We start from the raw sequence: 25697 nt of genomic DNA, 5'->3' as shown, positions 1-25697 counted from the left end.
TTACTAAATACAAATGCAAGTAACCTAAAACTAAATTATTTTTATAAAATCACTTATTTCTCCAAACTTTTTTATTGCTATTTAAAAATATTTAGTGTTGTCTACTGCAGTACTTTATTTGGTATGTAAAGATTTTGATAAACATAAAAGATGAAATAAGATTATGATAGAATGAATGTTATTTATAATCAGAAACAAAGAATTGTATGCATTCATTTTTATATGTATATATTAAGCCATAGAACTAATTCTAATGATCTCATTTCTCAGATTTAGGAGTTGGAAGATGGGGTGCAGAAATATGATTCCTGAAATTTAACAACACACACTCCAACAGCATGTAAGAGTATTTGAGGCACTTATTTAGACTAGGCTAGAACAATTATTCTTAAAATGTGTCCTTACTGGTATTTACAAAGCACTAACTTTGTGCAGGCACATTTAATCTTCACAGTAGCTCTATGACATAGGAAATAGAAAAATTTTATCTGTAATTAATAAAAGTTTGTTTTAAACATAGTAGAACTTGTTAAGTAAGTGATTCTTTAGGGAGTTAGTTATTTTCTGCATGACAATACATGGAAAATAACTGAATTTATTAGTATTAATGTGAGTCAAATAATAACACACTTGCATTTTTATGTATATGGGAATGTCCTAAGTTCTGAACTATATTAACATGTTAGTTGTGGTCAACACATAGAGTCCTGAGTGATTACCTGTTTATTAGAATATGACACTGACTCATCTATAAACTGTTCTAAATATTAATACTTTTTATTGTATAATTATCTTCCATTTTAATGTTTCCTCATATATGTTTGTACTTACATAAGTATATACTACATACCTATACCTTGAAGAACTTCTCAGTTTTCCAAAGCTTTCAGTATATTTTGCCTAAACACATGCTTCATTTCACATGCCTTCTTTCGACTTGTTAAATTAGTGTGATCTAAAAACAATGAGATCAACATATGTGAATTAGAATATTTTTTGCCTGTCATAGCTATTTTTTGAAGGGTACTTGGAAGTTTCTTTTCAAAGGTTTCTCCTAATGTATAGTACTTGTTTTTATGACATTTTCAGTGAACTATGAAGTACTTTATGTCAGGCCACATTTCTATGGTAATGAAGTCTGAGGGCGAGAAGCCCTCATTTAATTGTGGCCTGATATTGAAGAGTTGCCTCCATTCTTTTCATACAAGAAGGATAAAAAGATGAGAGAGACAAGATTCAAATGAACATCATTATCATTATCACCACTTTTATTATCTAATATTTATTGATAGTTGCTTTTGCCCAAAGCTCTAAGGACTACTCTAATGAATTTTAAAAGCCCCTGTCTAATTTTTGGAATATGTATAAGTAAAATAATAAAATGTTAGTTAAAGTTCCTTGAAGGTTTTTTGATAATAGACATGGGTTATATAATATTTTTATAAAATATTTCCAAACAATGATAATATTAGCAAAATGACTAATTAACTGCTTAATCCATGCTTGGTTAATCTTTTCTTAACAAAACCATTATTTATATACTGCCAATTCAACATAAACTACAATAGAATACCTTTGAGATCAGTGTATATAATCTATTTATTCTTGTTTTATGGCATCTGGAATAAGAATTTGAACTTAAATTCATATGATTATCTTTGTACTAGTGTGTATGTTTTGTAATAACTATGATTTACCTACTTTCAACTTATTTGTCTTTCTAACCATAATTAAAGAAGATTCTTAAGGAAAATATTGATTTCATAAAATACTTTTTATAGGTCAGTCTGCTCAATAAAGAGGCTGAAATTAACATATGAGTGACTTACTGAGGAGTGCTCTCAATAACTAGGATTATAAGGGTGAAACAGAAGCATGACTGGGGAAAAAAAGATGTTGAACTAAGATGTAGTTATAGCAGAAGCCTCAGTTAATGACTCAGGGGGTGACCCTTTAGATTTTTTCCAAATTAAGTTATTTGCAGGCACCCCACAGAAATCAGTGAGGCCTAAATTTGGGCAAGGCAGCATCGTTGGGCCAAGGATAATTCATAGGGGGAACAATTCAGCTCTGAGCTGTTGGCAGGTAACTCCTCCACAGCAGGAAAAATAAGTTTCTCTGTTCTGAATGGAGATCCAAGATACTCACCACTTAATCTACTAGAATCAATCTTTTTGCCTCTCAGATCCAATTGCTTTCAAAAGAGTTTACCACATCTAGAAAATGCTCTCTCTAAATTATTATTTGTCTGTTTTTCCAAGCAAATATATAAAAGAGTATTGAATCCTGGGGAGAAATACAACTTCTGTCACTCAATCTGGCCCTGATGCTGCAACTGACACACACATTCCTTCTCCCCTATGCAATTTATAATTACCCTCATCTTTTGCTACTAGATAGGCTAATTAGTGGATTACCTGGTGAAATAAACTAGAATAGTATGCCCAAAACTTTAGATGTCCTAGTATTGCTGTGGCTGCTGTGTTTGTCCATCTTATGACAATATTAGACAAAGAAGTATCAATGCATCTCCCAGTAAGTCACCTTGATTGATGCCAAATGGTTTTATCCTTGCCCCATTTTATAAGAGCACTCTACATCATTGTAATGATCAGCATCAGTAAGTCCTATAAAGTTAATGACTTTCTTCTTTGCCTGATTATCTCTTAGCACAAAGAGACCAAAGTAACTAGATGGAAGCCATAGAATTTAAACAGAGACTCTTTTGGTGTCCCCTGATGCAATAATTTTGTTTTTTCTTGGAATAGGACATTTAACTCTTAGGAGACTATATTTTCAGAATGCAAAGCACAATTTCCCAATGGATAAAATATGTGGTTAATCTCTTACTTTTACCCCTTGGTTCCCAAGTCCATGTATTATGGCTATAGGTGACAGAACATCATATGATTATTGATTATGTGTATAGTGTATATACAACAACATATGAGATGATATCCCATCCCTACAAACTGTCATCTCCAAGCTGGCACCTCATTTGCAGCTAGCAGCTTTCAAACGGTATAGTATATAATAGAGCCATTAGATCCCTTGGTTTTATGATGGTTTCATGATCACTACTATGTTTTTTTTCTGTAAAAAAGCTTCCTTGGTCTATTGAGATGTTATGAGATGTTTGATGTCAGTGGATCACCACTACAGAAGCCTTGAGTGGTAATGCCAGTTAGCAGGAACCCTGTTGACAGGAGAGACAAGAAAGATATACCAATAACTGGAATATGTGCTAGTTTTAGTTAAAGTGAATCATACAGTTGCTTTAGTCAAATGTAATCCACTGACTACCAGGTGACTGATAGCTTTGGTCTTTACTCCTAGCTAGATCAGTTTGGAACACAAGAACCCATATACTGGGTTCATGCATGGCTTCCATATCTGCTACTCTGTCTACTCTATTTCTGCTTGTTTTAGTTGCTGAAGACAGATGACTGATGTTAATTGGCTGAGTTCTTTCCATGTGGGTATTTAGCTCATGTATTGTTGCAGATGTTCTATGGTGAACATTAATATGCATTGCAGAGACATTTACACTCCATGCCCACTCCCATTAGTCAACCTATATGTCTCTTTCTCAAATTTCCCTAACTCCAATTGTCATAGGATTTTTATTCCAGCTCAACAATAAACAAACAAGATTATTTGCAAGTATCTATAAATCCACATATATTCTTAGCTTAGCACACTTCTATTTCTACCCAAAGATGGTGACAATGTTTCCTAACTGAAGATTTCCCCATTGGAAGAATTTCCTTTTACCTTTATCTTCCTGGGATATTTCTAAGAGGCTGTAGGGAAGCAGCAGTCCATTTTAAGTTTATATCCATATACCAAGTCAACACCCTCATGAACCAAGCTCAGGCTTTTTCCTTCTCCTTCAAATGGTAATGGGGGAGGAGGGCTTTCCCATTCAGCCATACTGTGAATGGAGGGAGACCTGATATTGCAGCAGTTGTGTACAGAGGACGGCAATTATATAGGATCTCTGGTCTACCCACACCAGATTCCTGATGGACCAACTATAATAGATTGCTGCTGGTCCTGTCCAATGAATGTCCAAAGATCCCGCTAATTTTTACATTGATAGTTTGTTTTTTCTTACTTTTGTTGAATGTCTCATAATTTGTCATTGACCTATCTTTAAATAACAAGACTGCATGTTTTCCTAGATCATTTCTTAAACAATGGCATTTGCTGGGCTGCCTAACAGGAAACATTTTATACGATAGTTGAACTCTTTTTAAATTAAAAAGTATTGTTGTTAACAATAAAGTAGCATTATAATATTTTCATTTTGGTTTAAAGATCTTTTTCTGTTATTTTATTTTGTTTTCAGTAGGATTAGATGCATTGATTTGAGTTTGCAGTCATTACTTCTCAAATCTATTAATTATGTGATTATTTTGTGCCTATATTAATTTGATTAGGTCATTCATAAGTATCATACTATTATGTAAGTTATAAAATCATTTTCAAAATGTTACCACTATTTGGACGTATTCAACAGTTGACAAGTAGACTATGAGGTTATTGACAACATAAAAAGTTACACATATACTTAAAGGATAATTTGAAATTTGTAGTTAGCTAATTTTTATTGGGTAATATCCAAAGAAAATTTTAAATGAGTTAGAATTTTAGTATGGCCTTAATGAAAAATAGGCTTTAAATAGGCAGTGTTTGGGAAATAATATTCCAGACAGAACTGTCAGGAACAAACATAGATGTAAGAAAAGATAATGTTCAATTCTAATCTAGGTTGATAAAACCAGTGGTCCTCATATTTACCTGTGCTTTAGAATCAGTTTGAGAAACTTTATAAAATAAATTCTCTAAGGCAGCATTTCTCAACCTGTGGGTTGCGACCACTTTGGGGGTCGAACGACCCGTTCACAGGGGTCGCCTAAGACCATCGGAAAACACATATATAATTACATATTGTTTTTGTGATTAATCACTATGCTTTAATTATGTTCAATTTGTAACAATGAAAATACATCCTGCATATCAGATATTTACATTACAATTCATAACAGTAGCAAAATTACAGTTACGAAGTAGCAACAAAAATAATTTTATGGTTGGTGGTCACCACAACATGAGGAACTGTATTAAAGGATTGCAGCATTAGGAAGGTTGAGAACCATCATTCTAAGGCCTACTACTCAGAGATTCATATCTGTAAATTAGGGTATTAGAGTAGTTGATAATATCAGATAAATGGTAAGAAAGGCAAGAATGACCCAGATATTTAGTTTTATACTAAGGAGATTACATTTATTTCAGAAGGCAATAGGGAGTTCATGAAATATTTTGTTAGGATAACACATGAAAAGTGAAAAGTATCAGAAAAGTAATTTTGGAAAATCTGTCCAAAATGTAAAATTGGCCAATGGCAAGAAGTTGGGTAAGAAAGGAAAGAAACAGAGGCTGGAGAAAAGCTAGTTTAGATTGACAGATGATAGATTGATAAATACAGTGACATACTTGTTTATACACAAAATGGGACAAAATTAGGTTTAGAGTTGTGTGTATGGAAAGTAATATGATAACTAATAAATAACAATACAAGAATAAACTCTGGTGTACTCAAAACTATAAATCTACTTTTTCCCCACTTTGTTTATTATTCCTATTACAACATTATTTTTAAGTATATTTTATCGATTACGTTGTTACAATAGTCCCAATTTATTTTCCCTTTGCTTCCCTCTTCCCAGTACCCCCTTTCCCACCCTCCTTAGTTCATATCCAGGGGTCGTGCATATAAGTTTTTGGCTTCACAGTTTACTATATTATTCTTAAATTCCCCTTGTCTATTTTGTACCAACCAATTATGCTTAATCCCTGCACCATTTCCCCATTTCTCCCCCTCCCACCCAGTTGATAACCTTCCAAATGATCCCCATACCTATGATTCTCTTCCTATTCTGGTTTGCATACTTGGATTTTGTTTGTATTATTTTTTAGATTCAATTGTTGATAGTTGTGAGTTTGTTGTCATTTTAATGTTCATAATTTTGATCTCCTTTTTTTTAAGTCCCTTTGACATTTCATATAATAATGGTTTGGTGATGATGAACTCCTTTAGCTTTACTTTGTCTTGGAAGTACTTCACCGGCCCTTCCATTCTAAATGATAGCTTTGCTGGATAGAGTAGTCTTGGTCCTTGCTTTTTATCATTTTGAATACTTCTTGCCAGTCCTTTCTTGTCTGCAAAGTTTCTTTTGAAAAATCAGCTGATAATCTTATAGACACCCCTTTGTAGGTAACTCTCTACTTTTCTCTTGCTGCTTTTAAGATTCTCTTTTTATCTTGAACCTTTGGCATTTTAATTATAATGTGTCTTGGTGTGGTCCTTTTTGGGTCTAGCTTGTTTGGGACTCTCTGTGCTTCCTGGACTTGTATCTTGTTTTCTTTCACCAAATTTGGGAAGTTTTCCTTCATTATTTTTTCACATAAGCTTTCAATTTCTTGCTCTTCCTCTTCTCCTTTTGGCACCCCTATGGTTCAGATGTTGACACGTTTAAAGTTGTCCCAGAGGTTCCTAAGCCTCTCCTCATTTTTTTCAATTATTGTTTTCTCATTCTGTACTGGTTGACTGTTCTTTTCTTCCTTATGTTCCAAATCATTGATTGGAACCCTGGTTTACTTCCCTTCATCATTGGTTTTGTGTGGATTTTCCTTTGTTTCACTTAGCATAGCCTTCACTTCTTCCCTTATGCGTTTGCCATACTTAAGCATATCTGTCAATCTAGTGAACATCTTTATCACCAGTGTTTTGAACTCTGCATCTGTTAGGCTGATTATTTCCTTGTTGCTTAGTTCTCCCACTGGAACTTTGATCCGCTCCCTCTTTTGGGCCATACTTCTCTGTCTCCTCATCTTGACAGGCTTCTGCGCTTTTTTGCCTCTGTGTCTTAGGTAAGCTATCGCTCCTCTTATGTTGTAAAGGGAGGAGCCTTAGGTATTCGTCAGCACAGGGTGACCCGTTTCACCACATTGTAGCATTGTGTGTAGGGAGGAAGGGTCTGAGATGGAGCAATGTCACCTGCTCAGCACTCGCCCCTCTTTCAGGCATCTCCCACCTCCATATGGGACTGGCTCCTCTCTAGCTGTTGCCGTGGCCATTGTTCCCAGAGTGGGTGGGTCTGAGGCCATTCTAGGATTGTGAGGGCCCTTTAAACAAGCAGACTCTGCTAAGAGACTGACAATCTCCTCCACCCCAACCCCTACTGGCCTGCATAGTCAGAAGCAAGGAGGCTCTATTTTCCCCAGCGCTGGGACTGTAAGCTGTGTGGCCTGATCTGGGACTAGGAATGCTCCCCAGGTGTCCCTCCTGACTTTTTAAAATGTGTGACTGCATTTTCTGTTGGCTTGCCACTGCTGCTGCCACCACTGCTGTATCTGCTGCTGTTGCCACATCTGCTGCTGCCACCACACCACAAATGCTCCGTCTTGGCTCTGGCCCTCCTACCTGTCTAGATGAGTATTTATTCTTTATATCATTATTTGTTGGACTTCCATGCAACTCAATTTTCTGGAACTTCTGGTTGTCTCTAGTTTTGAGGTAGTTTTATTCTTTCTTAGTTATGGAGGGAGATGCAGCATGTCTGTCTGTGCCTCCATCTTGGCCAGAAGTCCCTATTACATTATTATTGATGCATATAAACATTTTACTGATCATGGTTCTCAGTTTATATACTTTAATTGCTTAGTTTTGAAAAGGGTTCTTTAATATCTGGTGAGAAAACATCCAAAACACAGGTAGATGTTGAGGCAACCTGGTAAAGAGGGTTTCAACACAGGCAGAGGCATAGAAAGTCCCCAGAATTTCACATGTAACTATATATAGAAACGAGTGGTCTTTAAGATCTCTCTGGATTCCACCCATGTCTTTCTTCCTTCTCAGTCAAGCATCTTTAGGTTTTTCTCCTAAACTCTAAGGGCCCCCCACAAGACTAACCAATGGAGGAGCAGCTTGTCCCAGTCTTACCCCTGAACCTATCTTCAAGGCCCCCTTTTATCTGACTTTCCAGTGAGCTAATGGCAGATCTGACTTGGCTTCACTTCTTTTTTATAATGTTTCTAGAGCCAAAGGATCCCTGCCTAGTCTCTCTCCTGTTGCTTCTCCTATCCACACCCTTCCTTTGTTTCATGGTCCCCAGACTTAATAAATCTACTCTCAAAACCAAGAAAAGAAGGAAGGAAGGAAGGAAGGAAGGAAGGAAGGAAGGAAGGAAGGAAGGAAGGAAGGAAGGAAGGAAGGAGGGAAGGAAGGAAATAGGGAGGGAGGAAGGAAGAGAGAAAGAAAAAAGAAAAGGAGTGGGCTATGCTATTAATGAAATCAAGTCCCCTAATTACAGAGCCACTAACAGAAATTTATTTCAAATATAAACCATTACTATAGCTCCAAAGCAGGCAGGAGGATAGCATGAAACAATAATAAGTTAGGCATAACAAAGAGTAAAAAAAAACATATTGTCGTGTGTCTTCTCTTGTCAAGTAAAATCCACAAAGCTCATCATTAAATTATTTGGAAAATACCCATTACACTCTAGTGGAGGAATGCTGCACTGGTCTATGGCAGGCCAAGTGAACTAGGGAAGGAGTCCATGATTATTACTGACACAAACTAGATTCTCAATAAGTGTGTGTTGGGTACATTAATGAATACTAGTGAGTATCTGAAATAAGGCAAGGTAGGCAAAGACCTGAGACTAAGACTGAACAAGCCTTTGGTAATATGTAATAAGTACGAAAAGTAATTTCTTTCAGATTTGCATGAATTCATGGACACATTGTCATAGCATTCACATTTTAATCCTATGAAGAACATAAGAGGTCATATTATTATAATAAATTATTATAAATATCATTTATCATCTATGGGCTGATATGTAATGTACTCTCTGTACATCTCTCAATCATGCTACAACTTAGATATTTTAATCCAGTTTAAAGAGGAAGAATTGAAAGTTCGTATGGGTTGGTAATGTTTTTGTTTCATTTATTTTTTGTTTACTTTTCATTTCAGTAACATAATAATGGTTTTCCATTTGTTGTGTTAATATACAATTTCTTCAGCTTTATTAAGATATAACTGACATATAAAATTTTAGTTATTTAAAGCTTAAAACATGATGGTGTCATATATATATACACATTATGAAAGTGTTTCTCCTATCTAGTTAATTAATGCATACATGACCTTAGAATTTGTATCTTATTTTTTTCGTGTGAGAACATTTAAGTTCTATTCTCTTAACAATTTTCAATTATACAATACAGTATTAGCAACTATAGTCACCAATTTATACATTAGATCCTCAGGCCTTGTTCACCTTACAGCTATAGTTTGTGTGTTATAACAGCTTCTCCCCATTTCCCTCAACTCAGAATCCCTGGCAGACACTTTTTTTCTTCTCTGTTTCTCTTAGTTTGACTTTTTTATTTTCTTTTTCAGATTCTGCATAATAATGATATTTATAAAATATTTGTCTCTTTGTCTGATTTAGGTCACTTTGCTCAATGTCCCCAGGTCCATGTTTTCACAAACAACAGTATTTATTTCTTTTTTAAGTTTGGCAATTATGTGTGAGAGATATTTTGAACCAAAGTTTATCACTCTCCACATGTTTATTTCTTTTTAACTATGGAAATTTCTCTGTGTGAAGGGTAAAAAGTAGAGATTCTGTGAAATAGTTCCCCTTGGCTGCACAGAAAAGCAAGCCCTTCAGGCACACACCTCAGAGGGACCACCTCATTCCAGATTTAGTTCTCACTATTCCAGGGACCGATAGGTTCTCTAGGTTTTCAAGAACTGTTTTGTTCTTGCCCGAGGAAAAACAAAATCAATGTGTGCAAAGCAAAATATAAACAGACACATACTTAACAATAATTCATATATTTAACAAAAATTTGAATCAATGAAGCATGGACTAGAAAGACAAAATCCATACTGTCATGGAGCTCAGCTTGTAATGCGGAAAACAGGCAAAAAGAAAAGATAAATGAGTAAATTTCATAGAATGCTAGAAGAAAATTACTTGCAATGGGAGAAAAACATAAACTTGGGTAATTGTGGATGGGAAATGAGATGCAATTTCAAACCATGTGGTTCAATAGGTCTCACTGAGAAAATGACATTTGAATAAAGATCTTAGAAAATGAAATAATAAATTATGTAACTATCTGGGAAAAGAGCAGTGTAGGAAGAGGAACAAAGTTTTTGAGGAAACACAAGGGAGCCAGTGTAACTACAGCAAAGTAGTCAAGAGTGAGGGTAGAATAAGGTGAAATTTAAAAGCTAACAAAGGAGAACTTACTTGTATTGTACTAAAGGATTATGGTGCTAAAAATGAAAAGATAATGGTTTACAGGGACCAAAAATGTTCAGATCAACTAATCATTACATTCTTATTCTCTCTAGAGTTTACTTAGAAATCAAATTATAACCACAGTTTAACTAATGAATAAAGCATTACGGAAAAAAAAAAAAAAAAAAAAAAAAAACTCCTAAGGTGATGTTGATAATGTTTTCTTTCGTTAAACTGAGACAAGCTTGCCCTCTGTAGAGAACACTTAAATTGTATCTTGTCAAGTCTCCTGTCTCTAAATAGAACTGCATACATCTAGTCCAATTCTTGCTTATTATTTACGTTGGTCCCTATACTTCTGTGGTAAATTAATCATCTTTTTTAACTGAAATTTTTATTACTAATTCTGCCAACATTCTCCATAGTCCTGCAAATATTTTTCACTCATTTTTTTAAATAAAATCAATGATGTTCTAGAAACAATCACTCATTTAATATAAGGTAGTCATGATGTTTTTATCAAAAATCTGATACTTATCAAATATTAAGTATGTCAGGCCATGGGCTAGTTGTTTTAAATACACATTTTAAATTTATCATACCAATAAACCCAAGGTGGACTAATAAATGACACTCATTTATAAATGAGAAGCTTAAATGTTTAATGTGTCTGCACTAAATATTACCTTTGTCATAAATATCTGCCCTTTTCTGGTAAAGAAAATGTAGGGCTTGGTCATGTAACTTGGATGGCCAGTGGAATATTCATGGGAGATTTAAGAACTAGTGTGTTTTCCAAGTGCCCCTTTCCCTATTCAGCAATGATGACAATGTACCAGGTAGAAGACACTCCATTAAACTGTGTACCAGAATGAAGATAAAGTGGATCTGTAGCTCACCTGGGTTTGGAGTAAGAGTGAGAAATAAACCTGTGTGTCATGATCCACTAAGATCTAGGGAAAGGGGTTCCTTATTTTTTATTATTAATGGCCTAATTAAAGCTATTGTGCTTGTTTAAACGACATCCTACACCTAAATCTTGATTGCCCTTATTAATATGGTTTCAGATTTGATCAATTTACAAACATTATTTTTATAGCATTATTAATATACAAAGTACTATATAGGTAATAACAGTTATGGTAAAAAAAATGTAACCAGTATATAACTGAATTTTGACTTGAAAACTGACAATCTTTAAAGAGAATTTTCTTTTTTCTATTTTTTTATTTTTTTGCTTTGGATTCCTCAATTGTAATAAATCATAGACTTTCCCAGTGTGACTTCTCTAAATAACATTCACTTGAAAAGGCATTTTTGCTATGGTATAAATTAGTAAAGTGAATTTATGATATCACCTTGTGAAATAGCTGCCTGTCTGCCGATGCTACCATCCCCCAACTCTTTTCCTGGTATTCAAACAAATACTAAGATATCTAGCTAACATATAATGCCAGTGTACTCTTTCAAACTCTTCTATTAAATTTACTCATTTCTTTCCTCTGTGATTATTAAAACTTTCATGATACTCAGATATGGACTTTATTGCTTCATTCTTTAAATAGCCAATGCACTCAGTCTACTCTGTCGTTAGGACACATACACTATAGTTACAGCATTAAAATATATGATGGTGGTATCAGATAGTGACTAACAGTGTTGGCTCTGCCATTTCCTAGCTGTGAATTTGTGCTTCGTTTTTTTATTTCATAAAATGGGGAAAGTAATTTCCATACCAGAATACTATTGTAAAGTTTGAGTTGTTTTATATAAAGTGCTTAACAGTATTTGGCACATAATAAGGTCTCCAAATATCAGCTATTATTATCATTATTATTATTATATTTTTCATGGTAATAAGTGTATTTGTTTATAAATTTATCTTTATTTCAATCTAGCTGATATATAACTTTTTTATAAGCATTGTAATAATTATTTTTATAAGCTTATCTTTATTCCCAATCAGATATTATGTCCTTGACTACAAGAACATAGTTTTCTGATTGGAGCTGTTAAAAGATAAACTGAGGCATATTAAAATTTATAAAAGCTTATTTGAGCAAAAGAATATTTTAACTTGGCAGCATCCAATCTAGCAGATAGATAAGAGCTCTGAGGCAGCTGTATGATTGAATGACTTTTGTAGCAAGAAGTTGGTGGGAAAAAAGAATTATACTAGACAAAAAGCAGGCTGATTATTGCTAAGTTAGAGACATACCTTGTTTTATTGTTTTGCTTTATTGTGCTTTGCAGATTTGCTTTTTTTTTTTTTTCAAATTGAAGTTTTGTGGCAACCCTGCATTGAGCAAATCTTACTGGCACCACTTTTTCCAACAGCATTTGCTCACTTCATGTTTCTATGTTACATTTTGGTAATTCTTGCAATATTTCAAACTTTTTCATTTTCGTATTTGTTATGGTGATTTGTGACCTGTGATCTTTGATGTTATGATTGCAATTGTTTAGAAGCACCATGAACCTCACCCATGTAAGATGGTGAACTTAATAAATGTGTGTGTTCTGACTGCTTTACTGATCAGCTCTTCTCCCATCTCTCTCTCCTTGGACCTTCCTATTTCCTGAGATACAACAATACTGAAATTAGGCCAATTAATAACACTACAATGGCCTCTACGTATTCATGTGAAAGGAAGAGTCACACATTTCTCAACTTTAAATCAAAATCTAGAAATGACGGTAAGAAAGGCCTGTCACGACCAAGATAGGCTAAAAGCTAAGCCTCTTGAACTAAACAATTAGCCAACCTATGACTATAAAGGAAGAGTTTTTGAAAGAAATTAGAAGTCCTACTCCAGTAAACACACGAATGGTAAGAAAGACAAACACACTTATTGCTGATATGGGGACAGCTTTAGTGGTCTGGAGAGATCAATTCAGCCACATTTCCTTAAGCCAAACCCTAATCCAAAGCAAGGCTTTAATTGTCTTCAATTCTATGAAGGTTGAGAGAGGTGAGGAAGGTGCAGGAGAAAAGCCTGAAGCTAGCAGAGGTTCATGTTTAAAGAAAGAAACCATATCCATAATATGAAAGTGAAAGGTGAAGTTGATGTAGAACCTGCAACACATTATCCAGCTAAGATAAGGAAGGTGCTATTAGCATTAGGATTTCAGAGTAGACAAGTCAGAAATCTATTGGAAGATGATTCCATATTAAGACTTTCATAGCTAGAGAAGTCAGTGCCTAGCTTCAAAAGACAGTCTGACTTTTATGTTAGGGGCTAATGAAGCTTTTATTTTAAGTGGAAGCCAATGCTTACTTACAATTCTGAGAATCCTAGGGCCCTTAAGAGTTAATATAAATTACTCTACCTGAATGACAGCATATTTGATTACAATGTGATACACTGAATATTTTAAGCCCACTGTTGAAACCCACAGCTGTGAGGTTTTTTTTCTTTTAAAATATTACTGCTCATTGGCAATGCAACAGGTCACCCAAGAGCTCCGATGGAGACATATAGTGAGATTAATGTTGTTGTTGGTTTTTTTTTTTTAATTTTGGTTTTTCAATTACAGTTGTCCCCTTTTCCCCTAATTTCTCTCCCCCACCCAACCCACCCCCTCTCCCGCAATCATATCCCTCCCCGTTGTCCATGTCCAGGAGTCATTTATACGGGTTCTTTGACTAAACCCTTCCCTTACTTATCCCCCTTCTCTCCCTCCCCCCGCCCCCCTATTGACTGCTATTCTGCTCTTCGTTCTATTTAGTTCCTTTGTGCTATTCTTTAGTTTCCTGTATTAGGTGATATCATATGGTATTTTTCTTTCTTTGCCTGGCTTATTTCACTAAGCATAATTCTCTCTAGTTCCATCCATGTTGTTGCAAATGGCAGGAGTTCCTTCTTTCTTTCTGCTACATACTATTCCATTGTGTAAATGTACCACAGTTTTTTGATCCACTCATCTACAGATTGTAAACAGTGTTGCAATGAACACAGGGGTGCATAAGTTCTTTTGAATTGGTGTTTCAAGATTCTTCGGGTATAATCCTAGTAGTGGAGTCGCTGGTTCAAAAGGCAGTTCCATTTTTAATCTTTTGAGGTAATTCCATACTGTTCTCCATAGTGGCTGCACCAGTCTGCATTCCCACCAACAATGCAGTAGGGTTCCCGTTTCTCCACATCCTCGCCAGCACTTGTTGCTTGTTGATTTGTTGATGATGGCCATTCTGACAGGTGTAAGGTGGTATCTCATTGTGGTTTTTATTTGCATCTCCGTGATGGCTAATGATGTTGAACATTTTTTCATGTGTCTGTGGACCTTCTGTATGTCCTCTTTGGAGAAGTGTTTGTTCAGGTCCTTTGCCCATTTTTTAATTGGGTTGTTTGTTTTCTTGATGTTGAGTAGTATCAGCTCTTTATATATTTTGGAAATCAGTCCCCTGTCTGTGATGTCATTGGCAAATATGTTTTCCCATATGGTTGGTTTCCTTTTCATCTTGCTGATGTTTTCTTTTGCTGAGCAGAAACTCTTCAGTTTGATGTAATCCCATTTATTTATTTTTTCCTTTATTTCTCTTGCTTTAGGAGATGTATCCGTGAAGAGATTGTTATGTGAGATATCTGATATTTTCTTGCCTATGTTTTCCTCTAGGACTTTTATGGTGTCACGGCTTACATTTAAGTCTTTGATCCATCTTGAGTTTATTCTCGTGTGTGGTGTAAGTTGGTGATCTAGTTTCATTTTTTTGCAGGTCCCTATCCAGTTCTCCCAGCATCATTTGTTAAAGAGGCTCTTCTCACTCCATTTTATGTTCCTTCCTCCTTTATCGAATATTAGTTGACCATAGAGGCCTGGGTTTATTTCTGGACTCTCTATTCTGTTCCACTGATCTATATGTCTGTTCTTATGCCAGTACCAGACTGTTTTGATTACAGTGGCTTTGTAGTGTTGTTTGATATCTGGTGTTGTGATTCCTCCTGCTGTGTTCTTCTGTCTCAAGATTGCTTTTGCTATTCGGGGTCTTTTTTGGTTCCATATGAATTTATGGAGTATTTGTTCTAGGTCTGTGAGATATGTCATTGGTATTTTAATAGGGATTGCATTGAATCTGTAAATTGCTTTGGGTAGTATGGCCATTTTGATGATGTTGATTATTCCCATCCAAGAACATGGTATTTGCTTCCATTTATTTGTTTCTTCTTTAATTTTTTTCTTCAATGTTATGTAATTTTCAGAGTACAGGTGTTTTATCTCTTTGGTTAAGTTTACTCCTAGGTACTTTATTTTTCTTGTTGCTATAGTAAATGGTATTTTCTTTTTTGTCTCTGTCTCTGATATTTTATTGTTGGTGTACAGAAATGCCTTAGATTTCTGTATATTTATTTTGTACCCTGCGATTTTGCCAAATTCACTTATTATATCAAGTAGTCTTTTAGTGGAGTTTATAGGATTTTCTAGGTACACTATCATGTCATCTGCATATAATGAAAGTTTTACTTCCTCCTTCCCAATTTGGATGCTTTTTATTTCTTTTTCTTGTCTGATTGCTGTGGCTAGGACTTCCAACACTATGTTGAAAAGGAGTGGAGAGAGTGGACAACCTTGTCTAGTTCCTGAGTTCAGGGGGAATGCTTTCAGTATTTGTTCATTGAGTATGATGTTGGCCTCAGGCTTCTCCTATATAGCCTTAATTATGGTAAGGTATGCTCCCTCTATTCCCATTTTGCTGAGTGTTTTCATCATAAATGGGTGTTGTACTTTATCAAATGCTTTTTCTGCATCTATTGATATGATCATGTGATTTTTGTCTTTCATTCTGTTTAGGTGATGTATTATATTTATTGATTTGCGAATATTAAACCATCCTTGCATCCCTGGAATGAAGCCCACTTGATCATGATGTATGATATTTTTGATGTATTGCTGGATCCTGTTTGCCAATATTTTATTGAGGATTTTAGCATTGATGTTCATCAGTGATATGAAGCCAGTATTATCCTAATCCCCAAACCAGGTCAAGAGATTAATGTTGTTTTGATGGTCGCCACCACCACATCCATTTGGAGTAAATTTAAGTTTCAAATCTTATTATTGAAGAAATACCTTTTGTAAGGCTATAGATGCCATTGATAGTGATTTCTCTGATGGATTGGGCAAAGTAAATTGAAATACTCTGGAGAGGATTCACCATTCTAGATGTAATTAGGAACATTTGTGATACATGGGAAGAGGTAAACTATCAACATTAACAGGACCTTGGTGGAAGTTAATCACAACCCTCATGGATGACTTTGAGGAGAGGAAGTAACTGCAGATAAGATGGGAATGGCAAGATAACTAGAATTAGAAGGGACTAAATTGCTGCAGTCTCATGATGAGGATGATACATTCTCATGAATGAATGAGGAGCTGCTTTGTGTCGATGAGCAAAGAAAGTTATTTTCCAAAATGAAATATATTCCTGGTGAAGGTGCTGTAGAGATAATCTAAATAACAATAAGATTTAGAATATTACAGAAACCTAGTTGGTGAAACCGTGTCAGGATTTGAGAGCACTGACCCCAATTTCGAAAGAAGTTCTACTGTGGGTTAAATGTTGTCAAACATCACACTCTGCAGAGAAATTATTCATGAAAGGTAGACTCGATTGATGTGGCACACGTCATTGTTGTCTAGTTAAGAAATTGCTACAACAACCCCAACCCAGCCTTCAGCAACAGCCACCCTGATCAGTCAGCAGCCATCAACATCAAGGCAAGAACCTCTCCCAGCAAAAAGACTTTGTGAAGACTCATATGATAGTTAATACTTTTTAGCAGTGAAGTATTTTAAATTATGCATGTACATTGTTATATTTATACAAATGCTGTTATTGCATACTTAATAAACTACAGTGCAATGAGAACATGACATGTATGCACTGATCCAGAAAATTTGAGTGACTTGCTTTATTGCAATACTCACTTTATTGCTGTGGTCTCAAACCAAGTCTGCAATACCTCACAGGTATGCCTGTACTTTCCTTTGAGGGGTGGCATCTGTGTATCAGGCAGATTATCTAACTAGTGCTAATCAGGCCACTTCTAAGTGGTCAGTTTAAGACTCCATTTCTGGGAGAGCTAAAACTTTAATTGTCAGTTTGGTGACATGAGGCTTAGCATAAATGACTCCATTTGGGGCCTGTTGTCTTGTTTTTAACAGTATACATTGTACTACTCAGTATAACAATTTATGAATATATCATAATAGTTGCAGGATAGTCCATTCAAAATATGATTACAAGCCATAAGTCCGGGATAACATGATTTGAATCCTGATTGGCTGTAATGGCCTATGTTATCTGGAAGCATGATTTAACTCTGAACCTGTTTACTCAGTAGAGAGAGTTAAAGTGAATATCTGTATCCATGTTTGATGAGCATTAATTAAAATAATGTATGTAAAGCCTTTAGCACAGGACCTGGCACACCAGTAATGATAGGTTTTGTTTGTAGGTGCTCAGTACAGATAGACAGACTGAACAAAGGGATAATTCTAAAGATTTTACTATACTGATTCGCTCCTCTTTCCTAATATCTCTAACATGTGAAACCTGAAAAACAGTCATGCTTTCCATTAAGCTTTGCTTATGTTTTTCTCTAGATGTTTCCTATCTATAATTATTGGCGCCCTGATATGTATACATGTATCTGGATTAACAGGGTTGCTTTTTTTTTTTTTTTTGGTAACTTAGGTTGAACACAAAGATGGCACATGTTAGGTGCTTAATAAATACTCAAAACTTGGCCTTTGAAAACACTAGGTATTTAGCCAAAGTTAGATTGCATTTAGAAATCCCAGATAGCTCATTAATAGACCCACCAGGGCCAAATTTAGAAAAATTCAATCTCTTAACTCCTGTAGGTAATACAGTAGTCCCTCTATATTGTGGCTCACTTATCGTGGCCTCACTGTATTGCAGGATTTTTAAAATATTATATTTAATTATTTATCATGGATTTTTCGCTATATCATGAGATTTTGCAGTACTCTATACAAATGCTGTTAAAGTTATGTAGGTTTAAGTGTGTAGAATATGTTTAAGAACATAAGTAGTGTTTATTAAAGTGTGGAAAAGGTTAATAAGGGAGTGGGAGATGTTAATAAGGGACTGGAAATGGTTTTTAAGTGTGTGGGAAGGGTTTATAAAGCCTTAAAATATATATAAATACTAAAATAAATGTAAGGTTCCAATTTCACAGATTTTCACCTATCGTGGGGTATCTAGAACGTAATACCCGCGATAAGTGAGGGAATACTGTAAAAGTTTGACTTTCAAGGATCATTACAAATATACATGAATTAATATTCATAGTGAGAATTTAATATAATTCATTACTTCACTAATATTTTCAATAAACAACTCTTCACACTAAAAACAAATATTTTAAGTAGATTAAGCTTGTGCTTTGTATTTCTCATTCACGTTAAATCAGTAGTCTGAGAATTCACACCTAAACACACTTAATCTTAAAAATGTTTTTTTGTTTGTTTTTTGCTGCAGGGTGTCAAATTGTCTTTATGGGAAAGGAGTCCTGATTTCTTCGTGATGTTTATCATAAGGAACAAGCTTTTATGTTTTTCCTTGTCTCTTCTAATATAGGCACCAACTGTGAAGTAAATGTAGATGAATGTGTATCAAAGTCCTGTCTCCATGATGGAGCTTGTATTGATCTTGTCAATCATTATACCTGTGACTGCAAGAGCAGCTTTTTTGGAACACACTGTGAAACAAATGTAAATGATTGCCTCTCAAATCCTTGTCTACAAGGAAGATAGCTATTGTTATTTTGTATTATTAAATCTAAGAAAGTAAATTTAACTCAATATTTAAGACAATGTCAAGGGCAAGTAAAGTTAATTTTAATTATGCTCTTTTATTAAACTAGAGCTAAGTACAGTTAAGATGACAGATGCTGCATATTCTACTTAATGCAATGTACTTACACGTTTTCTCTACCTTTCTTTTATTTATACTCATTAGCATAAAGTGATTTCAATAAATGTGTATTAATTGGACTTTAATATACGTAAAGGTAACTGCTCAAAGTTATAGAAGTAGCAAGTAGGATAAGGAGAGATTTTATTATTTGCTCTGGAGGGATAATACCACACATTTAGTATTTAAAATGTTTCAAAATAAACTATTTTTTTCATCCCTATGTACATGTAAGGAATTTTGTGGCTCTCTTTATGGAATTGCATAATAACTATTCTGTTCCTGGGTAGAAAACCGGTTTATGCAAATATAGAGTGAGGGTATTTCTAGGAGATACAAGTGGCAAAGGAGAATGGCTCTCAGATGCACCAAGCTGCCTTCACAGCATTGTTGTTGCATTTTTGCCTGTCCTGCCCCTGACCGTGTAAGCAGGGAGGAGAGGGTAAAGATGGGTAGCTCACTGCAGTGGAGTTCGGCCGTCGCTGACCTCAGTTTCCTACATAAGCCCTAGATGCTCTTTAGACATTTTTAGAACTCTTCTTTCCTTTCATTGTCATGGGTAAGATGGCAGAAATAAAAAATTACTTGTTCTTTCAGTATATTCACCTTGAAGGTAGTCTAGTCTGTTGTTTATGGGAGTATTTGTTTTTTTTTTTTTTTTAACCTGAACTGGAAAAGAGAAATTCTAAATAGTTAAAGTCTATTGCATTTATGTTTTACTGTCTTACTTAAAATGTGATTCTATGTTTCAGATGCACAGACCTCATTAAAGGGTATCAATGTTCATGTGAAACAGAATGAACTAGCTCAAGGTGTGAAATCAAAATTAATGTAAGTTTTATAATTTTGATATTCTGATTAAATGTGAAGTAAATTAAAACAAAACAAAACTACTTGCTGTAGGTTTCAGAGTCACCTTTTTAATGATTAATTATTTAACTACTCTGTCCCTCATCATTTCATTTTGGAATTTTTCTGCTGCTCCAAACAAAAAATCACAGCCTTTTTTTGCCTTTCCCCACTCTCTCTCTCTTATTATCATAAACTTCTGCAATCTAGAGCCCTCATTAAACTAAATCCTGGATAAAATAGGACCTCAGAAGGCTTATGATTTGCCACCTGCTCCCCCCTCTCTGGTCTTAGCATACACAGGTGTCTATGGATGTGTAGGGATAAGAGGAAAATAAATGATCCAGATACCACTGGAGAAAACAAACACTAGATAGATGTACAAAGAGGTGGGTCCATGTAGCAAACCTCAATACCTATAATATTTTTAGGATATGTCTTCCAATCTTCAGGGCTCTGATGTGATATAATGGACATATGGTATTTTATGTGGAATGCCTCATTTGTTGAGAAATGTTGGTACCTGAAGTTTGTGACTTTTCTTGGTGGATGAGAACATCATGAGTCTTCTCAGATAATGGGGAGTTCTTCCAAATCCATCCTTGCTGACAGCAGCATGCTAAAGGAAAGAAGCATAGAGACTAAAAACAGCCATTAGCATTGTGAGACCATGGATATTTTATTTAAATCCTTCTGTCTCTTTCCTGCATCAGTAAAATATAGTTCTGACATCACAGGGTCATTGTATGGGGATGCATGTAAGACGTGGTGGATACTCAGTAAGTGATGAGGTAGTTAAGCATTAAGGAGAAAGAGGATTGACCTCTATTTTCCCAATTACCTGCTTTGTATTTTTGAACAAATTATGTATTTATATTTTAAAATTATATTTTAGCTATCCATGAGGGTAATCATAGTAACTACCTTTTAGGTTGTTGTGGGGATTAAATTAAATAATGCAGGTAAATCAGTTAGCACATTTTTCTGACACATTATTTTTTTAAAGTTTAATTATTTGTTGATATTATGTTGATTTTGTTCTAGATAGTGAAACCCATACATGATGTGGAAAAGAAAATGTTTTTATTAATAAATTTCCTGGTAGACAAGGCATATATCTTGTTTGCACTGTGCATAAATTGCCTGTGGTAACCTCTAAAAACTATCTCTTTGTAGTATAAATGTGCCATTCTTCTTCTGAGTGAAATATATAAGTAAAGATATATATTTTTTAAATTTATCTATTGACATTTAAAGAGAGAGGAAGAGAGAGAGAGAGACATCAATTTGTTGTTCCACTTATTTAGTCACTCATTGGTTGATTTTCATATATGCCCTGACGAGAATCAAACCAGCAACCTTGGTGTATAAGAATGACATTCTAACCAGCTTAACTACCTGGTCAGGGCTAAATAAATATATTTTTATATAAGTGAATTTGTATATATTCATACATCCACTGTTATGAAAATAGTTGTTTAAATTATTTTTATATATGTGAAAATAAACAGATTATCATCCTTATTCAGTTAATCTTTGTTTCACTTGGTATATCTTGGAAATATTATAATTTATAGAGTCCTGACAGATTGGATTTTTATGGTAAAAAGGATTCCAAATAAAAGAATTTCAAACAAAACTACACTTAACGAAAATATGAGCATACCACTTTTTCTAAATCTTATGAAATTAATAAACATTTTAAAATGTTGACTAATTTGATGAGGAAAATAGGTTACTATGAAGATTAACATTTTTCCATGTGATTATCTGCCATATGTATTTCTTTGTGCCTTCTCTATGAATATTCTTCTATTAACAGTATTTTTCTTTGGGCTTGCTTGCCTTTTTCTTCGGATTGTATGCATTATTTAAAATAATGTATAAAATTCACTAAATTCAGCAAAATTGCAAATCTTGTGTAGAGCTTTATTACTCCTCCTTTATAAAACCAGGAAATTGTAAAAGTTTTAGGGTTGTTTTTTTTTTAACCTTTTTTAATGACTCTGGGTTTTCATCTCTCCTTAGAAAGTGCTTTCATACAAGCATTATTTAAATCATTTTCCTACATTCTTACCTACTACAATTTTAGGCTTGACAACACTTTTAATACTTTAACTCATAGTGAATATATTGTTATAATGAAGGAAGGAAGGAACTTGATTTTTTTTTCAATGTATTGTTATAATGAAAGAAGGCAGGAATTTGACTTTTTTCAAAAGTATAATAAATTTTTCCAGGAACTAGTATCAAAATTTCATCTAAAAAGTATGTTATTTCTCCACTGATTTGAAATGCCTCATATTTTATGCTTAGTTTCTATACCTATTAATAGAAATATCTATTCTGTTTCTCTGCCCTTTAAAAGCTCATTTTCCCATCTATATGAATTATTATAATTCAGTAGTATTTTTAAGAAAAAAATTTTTATTAATACATTATTAAGTGCACTCTAAATGTAATTTTGGTTATTTATTCTGAACATATTCAATATTTAATATCTATAGGAAACCAAGATATAGGAGTTTTCAGACAGAGTTCCTGACAATCACTTTTCTTTGAAGATATAGGTATGTATCTTACTTAACTGACCTATTTATTGTAGCTCTGTGTTGCAATGCACAGATAACAGCCTGCAAAGGGCATTCTTGGATTAATGTTCAAGTCTGTCTTTCCAGGCTAAAGAGAAAATAGCAATGGAAAAACATGGGCAGTGCTGATTGAAAAGAACACTCAGGTCATTATGGGGCAGAGTGTTACATCTGAAGCTTCTTGAAGAGTAAAAAAAAAAACAAAGTTTGTGTTAGATCTGGAGGGAGTAAAATGCAAGCAAACTTTTTTTTTTTCTGTCAATCTAAAAATTTGAGGTAAGCTTTAAAAATGAGAATCAATACTGAAAAAAAACAAACCCATGACCGGGTATAGAATAGATGCTGTGGTTTTGGAAAATGTAATTAACTCAACTCTGGGAACACACACACAGAGTGATAAAAAATAAATAAAAGGAAGGGTGATATAGATAAACATTCTCCTTTACTGTGTTGAGAATGAGGGTAACAGAGACAAAGGAGCAGTGTTTTGTTTGCTATATCAACTTCTAAATATATTTTAAAAGAACTAATATAAGAAAAAGAAAACATGATTACAGAATTTAAAAAAATGAATAAAAACATTCTAGAACTAAGAAAAACTAAAAATTTATCACCAGCATATCTAATCTAAAAGGATTGAAAGCAGTTCTCTAAACAAAAAGGAAAATGATTAAAGAAAAACAATGTGTGTGCATGCATTTGCATTCCTCAAATGTGAGCTGACATTTATAAAGGGCTTGTTATATAATGAGAGTATTTACCTTTTGTCTATCATATACATTATATATATTATATATGCTTTCTTAGTTTTATTAATGTTAATCATTATATAATGGATTCTGACATTCAAAAGATTAATGTGTCCAAATTTACTGAGATTTCCTTTAAAGGTTCTGTAATTTGTGAAAGTTTGAAAGGGGTTTAGTCAAAAAGTTCTTCTAATATTTTCCTCACTGAATTTTAATCTGTAATAAATGATGTATTTATCAATATACTTTTTGGGGTAAAGTTTGAATTGGAATCCCCAGCAAATGGTCAGCTGTTTCCCATAAGTCACTGTACACACTACCTACCATCTTTGGTTGAAACACATCTTTAAAATAAAGGAGATCTCATAAATCGGGATATTTATCACACGTATAGTACCTTAATTTTTTTACTTAATCTGTCATTGCAGATTAGTCTACTTTAACATGCATAGTTCTACTTTATTTTTATTAATATTACATGACATGGCACTACCATATTTCTTCAATCAGTATCCTCTTGATGGAGATTTAAGATACTTAAAGTGTATCGCTCTTAAACATTACTTATGTACTTTAGATGAAGAAAATTGAGTAAATCGTACTCTGTTTCATTTAGGAAATAATAATTAATACTCTCATTTGTGTGTTTGTATGTGTGTGTGTGTGTGTGTGTGTTTCATTTTGACTTCACAGCCTATTCCATTCCCATCATATTTGTGCATTTATTAGGAATTGTTTCTTACATATTTTTGTCTATCTATTCCTTTACTTGCTCTGATCCATAAATCCTGACTCTCTAAGTTATAAGCAGATTTATTTTACTGTCCATGCAAGAGTAAGGTCAAATCTGAGTGAAAAGAGTAAAGCAGGTGGAGTCGTGGCTTCTTTTGAACACTAAATACCAACCCATATTCCTTACAAAGCTACAGATTCCTTAGCAAAATTTTCTCCATCTTTTAGATTGCTTGTCCATGTTTGACACCTCATTTTGCCAAGTTAGATATTGAATATAAAATTTATATTTCTTCTGAAATATTCTGTTGTTTACCTGAGGAAATAGGAGTACATGATTTTTAATGTTTGGAACTCTATATTACCTTTTCTCCCTTTTTTAGTATATTTTATTGATTATGTTGTTTCAGTAGTCCCAATTTTTCCCCTTTGCTCCCCTCTTCCCAGTACCCCCCTTTCCTCCAGCAATCCCACCTCCCTTACATCATGTCCATGGGTCAAGCATGTAAGTTCTTTGGCTTCACCCTTTCCTATACTATTCTTAACTTCCCCCTGTCTATTTTGTACAAACCAATTATGCTTCTTAATCCCTGAACCACTTCCCCATTTCCCCCACTTCCTCCTCCTAGCTAATAGCCCTCTAAATGATCCCCATGCCGATGATTCTGTTTCCATTCCAGTTTGCTTACTTGGATTTTGTTTTTATTTTTTAGATTCAGTTGTTGATAGTTGGGAGTTTGTTGTCATCTTAATGTTCATAATTTTGATCTTCTTTTCCTTAAGTCCCTTTGACATTTCATATAATAAGGGCTTGGTGATGATGAACTCCTTTAGCTTTACTTTGTCTGGGAAGCACTTCATCTGCCCTTGCATTCTAAATAATAGCTTTGCTGGATAGAGTAATCTTAGTTGTAGGTACTTACTTTTCATCACATTGAATACTTCTTGCCAGTCCTTCTTGCCTGCAAAGTTTCTTTTGGGAAATCAGCTGACAGTCTTATAGGCACTCCTTTGTAGGTAATGCTCAGCTTTTCTCTTGCTGCTTATAAGATTCTCTCTTTATCTTGAAACTTTACATTTTAATTATGATGTGTCTGGGTGTGGTCCTCTTTGGGTCTAGCTTGTTTAAGACTCTTTGTGCTTTCTGAAATTGTATGTCTATTTTCTTCACCAAATTTGGGAAGTTTTCCTTCATTATTTCTCCACATAAGCTTTCAATTTCTTGCTCTTCCTCTTCTCTTTCTTGCACTCCTATGATTCGGATATTGGTATGTTTAAAGTTGTCCTTGAGGTTCCTAAGCCTCTCCTCATTATTTTCAATTCTTGTTTTCTCATTCTGTACTGCTTGACTGTTCTTTTCTTCCTTATGTTCCAAATCATTGATTGGAACCCCAGTTTCCTTCCCTTCACTATTGGTTTTTTTGTGGATTTTTCTTAGTTTCATTTAGCATAGCCTTCACTTCTTCCCTTATGCATTAGCCATACTCAAGCATATCTGGCA

The sequence above is a fragment of the Furipterus horrens genome, unplaced genomic scaffold, assembly GCF_987537825.1.
Source record: "Furipterus horrens unplaced genomic scaffold, mFurHor1.1.pri manual_scaffold_6, whole genome shotgun sequence".
Taxonomy (NCBI): Eukaryota; Metazoa; Chordata; class Mammalia; order Chiroptera; family Furipteridae; genus Furipterus; species Furipterus horrens.
Note: the sequence above shows the minus strand (reverse complement) of the source record.